The sequence below is a fragment of the Pistacia vera genome, unplaced genomic scaffold (genome assembly GCF_008641045.1).
Source record: "Pistacia vera cultivar Batoury unplaced genomic scaffold, PisVer_v2 Contig676, whole genome shotgun sequence".
NCBI lineage: Eukaryota > Viridiplantae > Streptophyta > Magnoliopsida > Sapindales > Anacardiaceae > Pistacia > Pistacia vera.
Window position 1 is genome coordinate 761890 of NW_022196530.1, and position 6739 is coordinate 768628.

Here is a 6739-nt window from a genome sequence, read left to right on the forward strand (position 1 = left end):
TACTATTACAAGTCGCCCTCATCACCAAAGCGATCAGAATATCCACCATACTATTATAAGTCGCCACCTCCTCCTGTAAAGTCTTCTCCCTCGCCATATTATTACAAATCTCCACCTACTCGTTCTGTCACCACCCCCTCCATATGTTTACAAATCCCCGCCTCCACCATCTCCATCACACCCTCCTCCTTATATCTACAAATCTCCACCTCCACCATCTCCTTCACCACCACCTCCATACGTTTATAAGTCCCCACCTCCACCATCTCCTTCACCTCCTCCTCCTTATATATACAAATCTCCACCCTCACCATCTCCTTCACCTCCTCCTCCTTATGTTTACAAATCTCCACCCCCGCCATCTCCTTCACCTCCTCCTCCTTATGTTTACAAATCTCCACCCCCGCCATCTCCTTCACCACCACCTTCATATGTTTACAAGTCCCCACCACCGCCATCTCCTTCACCACCACCTCCATACATCTACAAGTCCCCACCTCCACCTAAACAAGCAGAACATCCACCAAATTATTACAAATCTCCACCCCCACCCCCACCATCTCCTTCACCACCTCCTCCATACGTTTACAAATCCCCACCACCACCATCTCCTTCACCTCCACAGCCATACGTTTACAAGTCTCCACCACCACCACCACCTCATTCTCCACCACCTCCATACGTGTACAAATCCCCACCACCACCATCTCCTTCTCCACCACCTCCATACATTTACAAGTCCCCACCACCACCATCTCCTTCACCGCCACCCCCACACATCTACAAGTCTCCACCTCCACCTAAACACATAGAACATCCTCCAACGCAGTACAAATCTCCTCCCCCACCATCACCTTCACCTCCTCCTCCTTATGTCTACAATTTTCCACCTCCACCTAAACACATAGAACATCCTCCAACTCAGTACAAATCTCCTCCCCCACCATCCCCTTCACCTCCTCCTCCTTATGTCTACAAGTCTCCGCCTCCACCTAAACACATAGAACATCCTCCAACTCAGTACAAATCTCCTCCCCCACCATCACCTTCACCTTTTCCTCCTTATGTCTACAAGTCTCCACCTCCGCCATCTCCTTCACCACCACCTCCATACGTTTATAAGTCCCCACCTCCACCTTCTCCAGCCCCTCCCCCACCTTACGTTTACAAGTCGCCAACTCCACCATCACCATCCCCACCACCTCCTTATATCTACAAATCACCTCCTCCACCATCCAAGACTCTTCCATCTCACCCAGACTACACTTATAAATCACCCCCACCTGCTACAGGTTATTAAGCTTAATTATGCCCACTTCTTGAATCAATTTTAAGATTATTTACACGTGCTATATGAATGTTTTGTCGGCATTTTTCTTTTTTAATAAGGATTTGAAATGTTTCTTATGTATCAAGCAATCTGATGTAAGCAATGAATTTATTTTATTTTTTTGTTTTTTGAGATTTTGTAAGCAAGTCTTATACGTATTATTGTTGTTCATTTTTGAAGTCAACCAAGAATAAATTATAGCATTTCGATGACGATCATTATAATAAGATTACATTATTTACAAAGCAGATGTCATACCCAGCAATGTTCTGAAAATCGGACCGGCCCTTGACCGGTTTAACTGGTCCAACTGGTCGGACCGATGACATCAACAACCAAATTTTAAAAAAATAATTATAAATTAGTCCCTTAGCAAAACTGCATATAAAAAATTGCAATGCTCTTGTTTAGTCCCTAAAAATTGCAGTATATTGCAAAAATGCCCATAAAATACTACAATTTAGTCCCAAAAAAATTTAATTTATTTCAAAAAGTGCCCAAAAAATTATTAATTAGTCCCTAAGGTTTTGAAATACTGCAAAACACCCCTACAAATTACAAGTTAGCCCCTATAGGTTTAAAATATAACAAAATCGCCTAGAACCTAAACCAAACTAGAGAGGCTACCAGTTCCCGGTCCAACTGGTTCAACCGGTCTGTCCGGTCTGGTTTTCAGAACACTGCTATCCAGTCCCCAATACACTAATGTCTACGTAGAGAGAATAAAAAATATTGAAATATGCTACAAGCTAGAAGTTCAACGAATGAATTAACTTGTTTATGCAAATTAACACTGTTAATTAAAATAGAAAACAATTTAAAAATAGAAAATCTTATAAATTTGACGAAGTTATTATATATTCTACATCGTGCATCTATACAATTTCAACCATTTTAATGCGTATATAAAACTAACAATTAAATTTATGTCAAAAATTTTATCAGAATACACATATATATTTTATGTTAGTTGGGACAATATAACAAAATCACATGGTATCAAGTTGTCTAATTTTTAGTATAATATTGAACAAGGAAAGGAAAAAGAGGTCTTCNCCTAACAAATAAGAACGAAATTTGTCAAATGCAAAAACAACGGCTAATAGCTCTTTTTCTGTAGTGGTGTAATTCAATTGTGCATCGGTTAGTGTCTTGCTAGCGTACTGAATTACATGCAAAACTTTGTTCTTCCTTTGTCCTAAAACTACTCCTCCTTATGCAAAATCACTAGCATCACACATCGATTCAAAAGGTAGTTCCCAATTGGGAACTGCAATAATGGGTGCAGATACTAATAAATTCTTAAGAGTTTGAAAAGCATGCATGCATTCATCATCAAAATCAAAAGAGACATCCTTAATCAGTAAATTGCAAAGGGGCTTAGAGATTTTAAAGAAATCTTTGATAAACCATATATAGAACCCCGCATGCCCCTGAAAACTCTGGACTGCCTTAACGTTTGCAGGTGGTGGCAGCTTCTCAATCACTTCCGTTTTGGCTCGATCCACTTTGATGCCATCCTTTGAAATTCGGTGACTGAGTACTATTCCTTCCTGAACCATGAAGTTACATTTCTCCTAGTTAAGCACCAAATTTGTATCTTTGCATCGTTGCAAAACAAATGAGAGATTAGACAAGCAATTATCAAAAGAAGAAATGCGCCATAAAGACAAGTGAATGTCGTCTTCTCTTGATCTTCAAGAGCAATGGCAATCTGATTATAACCTGAAAAACCATCCAAGAAACAATAATAAGCATGCCCTACCAATCTTTCCAACATTTGATCGATGAAAAGAAATGGAAAATGATCCTTCCTTGTTGCTTCATTCAATTTCCTGTAACCAATGCACACCCTCGAACCTGTGACTGTCCTAGTTGGTATCAATTCATTGCTTTCATTCTTAATTACCGTGATACCCCCTTTCTTTGGAACCACTTGCATCGGGCTCACCCATGGACTATCTAAAATAGGGTAGATTATGCCTGCATCTAAAAGTTTTACCACTTCCTTTCTCACCACTTCCTTCATAGAATGATTCAATCTTCATTGTGGTTGCACACTATGCTTGACATCATCTTCCATGAGTATCTTGTGCATACAAAAAGATGGAGAGATACCCCTAATGTCTGATATGGTCCATCTAATTGCTGATTTGTGCTCCCTTAACACTCGAATCAACTGCTCTTCCTCTACTTTACTTAGCCTTGCATTGATGATCACCGGAAAGGTTTCTGATTCACCAAGATACGCATATTTGAGGTGAGAAGGTAAAGGCTTCAGTTCAAGTTTTGGAGGTTCTTCCGTTCTTGCCTTTTCCGTCTCTTTTTCGATGTCAAACTCTTCAAATTCTGGATCTTGGCTTGCATTAATTGGCTAAAGTGCTTCCAAAAGTCTAGCACACTCATTCTTCGCCAGCTCATCTACCTCTGTTGTTTTTTTATTGGGCAATGCAAGCTTCTAAAGGTAGTTGAGGGGTGTTCTCTTCAATAGCATCTGCTACTAGTCTGTCCACCAAGTCTACACTAAAGCAAGAATCTGACTCCGATGGAAATTTCATGGCCTCAAAAACATTGAATGTCACCGTTTCATCTTGGACCCTTAAAAGCAATTTTTCTTCTTGCACATCAATTAGGGCTCTTCCGGTGGCAAGAAATGATCGCCCCAAAATGAGAGGTAATTCCTTGTCCTCTTCCATATCCAACACGACAAAGTCTGCCGAAAAGATGACTTTGTCCACCTTGACCAATACATCTTCAACTATGCCCCTCGTATGTTTGATGGATCTATCTGCAAGCTGCAAAGATATGGTCATTGGTTTCACTTCACCAATCCCTAGTCTCTTGAAAATAGAAAAAAGGCATTAGATTCATGCTTGCACCTAGATCACATAAAACTCTATCAAATGTAATATCTCCTATAACACAAGGGATAGTGAAACTCCCTGGATCCTTGAGTTTCGGTGGCAGCTTCTTCTGTAGAATGGCACTACACTCCTCCGTAACATCACTGTTTTCTCCTCTTCCAACTTCCTTTTGTTTGACAGAATTTTCTTGAGGAATTTTGTGTAGCTCAACATCTGTTGCAAGGCATCTGCAAAAGGAATGTTAATATGCAGTTTTTTAAATATCTCAATGAATTTTGTAAACTACTTATCCTAATTTTTCTTCCTGAGCCTCTGAGGAAAAGGCACAAGAGGGTGTGATGTGCCAACTCTGGTGGTATCTCGGGAAATGACAATTTTTCTTTCTTTTTCCTTTGCCTGTCTTCCCTCTTTGGTTCATCTTCCCTGGGACTTGTTGGTTTCTCTTCAACAATGATCTCTTCGTCAACTTCCTCATCAGAATCTTCCTTGTCTTTTGGTGGGTTCTCTTCTTTCCCTGTTTGTTCCACCTTTTCCAAGACTGTTCCACTCTGTAGAGTTATTGCATTCTCTTGTTCACATGGATTTGTTACTGTGTTGCTGGGTAGGGAACCTTGTGGTCGGTGATTCAGTTTTTTTACTAATTGCCCCATCTATACCTCCAAGTTTCGAATGGACTCCCCTAGGTTTCTAAAATTTTTCCTCGTCTCACTTATTAAACCTGTGGTCTCTTGCATGAATTTCTCGAACATATCTTCCAATTTTGACAATCTTTGATCCCCTAGTTGATTATTCACCCAACTTGATTGTTTGGCACTGTTCTTTAATTCCATTGGTTATTTTTGCTTATTCTGACTACCTCAAGAGAAGTTTGGATGATTTCTCTAACCAGGATTGTACGTGTTGGAGAAATGATTGTTCTGTTGTCTTTGATTCCCTGCCAAGTAGTTGACTTGTTCCAATGATGATGAAGCTGAAGCGAAGGTGTTCCACACTTGACATTCATTGCTCGCATGGTTACCTGCACAAAAATCACATGTTAGTTGAGGTGTTTGAATAGAATTCACTTGCACACCTCCTAATTGCTTCTGAAGTGCTGTAAGTTGGGCTGAAATGGCTGTGTAAGCATCAACTTCATGAATGCCTATAGACTTCTTCATTTGCATTCTCTCATTGGATCTCTAATAGTTGTTACTTGCCAGGACTTCAACCAACTCATAAGCTTCTTCAGGTGTCTTGTTTTGCAATGCTGCATCCACCATCGTTTGCAGATTAACCATCAACCCACTATAGAACATTTGGACTTGCATCCAAACTGGCAAACCACGGTGTCGACACTTTCTTAGTAGTTCCTTATATCTTTCCCAAGCTTCATAAAGTGATTCAGTCTCTTCTTGTAGAAACGATGTGATATCATTTCTCATCTTTGCAGATTTCGCTGGAGGGAAGTATTTAGTAAAGAATTTTTGTGCCAATTCATTCTAGGTTGTGATTGTTCCTGGTGGTAGTGCCATTAACCATCCATTTGCTTTATCCCTTAATGAAAAAGGAAACAATCTTAATCTGATGGCGTCATCTGACACTCCATTTGATTTGAAGGTATCGCAAACCTCCAAAAAGTTTGCAATGTGTGAATTTGGATCATCCTTCAGATCTCCCTTAAATTGTACTGACTGTTGGATCATCTGGATGATTGACGGCTTTATTTCGAAGTTGTTGACTTGCATTGGTGGCCTAGTTATACTTGGACCACTGCTATCAACTGTGGGTACTAAAAATTCCCTCAATGTTCTGTTTTCTGCCATCTCAATGACTATGGCCTCTCGTTCTCTTCTTTCTCTGTTAAGCCTTCTTATGGTTCTTTCAATCTCTGGATCGATAGGAACCACTGGATGACGTCTAGCTCTTCGCATAAACTATACAGAAAGAAAGAAAGCGTGAGATCACAAGATAACAGAAAAGAACAGAAAAATTAAATTAGAAAACAATTAAAACTAAAATTAAACTCCAATCTAGCTAACACAAGAAAAGTTCAATGTTAACACAAAATCAATCCCCAGAAACGGCGCCAAAAACTTGATGCGTTGAAATTACAACATGTGATGTGTAGCAAGTGCACTAGTCGCAAAAAGTAATAAAGTGATAAGTAGAATATCGTTCCCACGAGGATTGTTTGTTAATCACTTACTTTCCTAGTTGTTTATCAAGTTGGAGAAACCGAAAGATGTTTGGATTTGCGGGAGAAAATTAAGCTAAAGTAAAAACAAAATTTACTACGTACTTTAAAAACTAATTAATGACAGCAAGGTTAATTCAAGAGAAATATCAATTAAAACAAACGGTTAGGGTTTCGACTTCACTAGGATTTTATGAATTAGTCTACGAATTATGCTACTTCTACACTCACATGCACGGATTATAAATCGGACTCCCTAATGTGTAAAACATACCTTCTCAAGCTATGTTTTCCTACTTTTCCCTAGTAAGCTTCCGCATCCAACAAATTGAAGGTTAATAGTTCCAAGTTCGTTAAGCTAAATGGAATCCT

General features: G+C 39.5%; 1 non-coding gene across 1 annotated transcript; it reads left to right on the forward strand.

Annotated features, from left to right (window-relative positions):
- Positions 1-5511: 5511 nt before the first annotated feature.
- LOC116113281 lies at positions 5512-5618 on the forward strand. Its single transcript, XR_004125392.1, has one exon. It is a non-coding gene; the product is annotated as a small nucleolar RNA R71 (small nucleolar RNA).
- The last annotated feature ends 1121 nt before the right edge of the window (positions 5619-6739 follow it).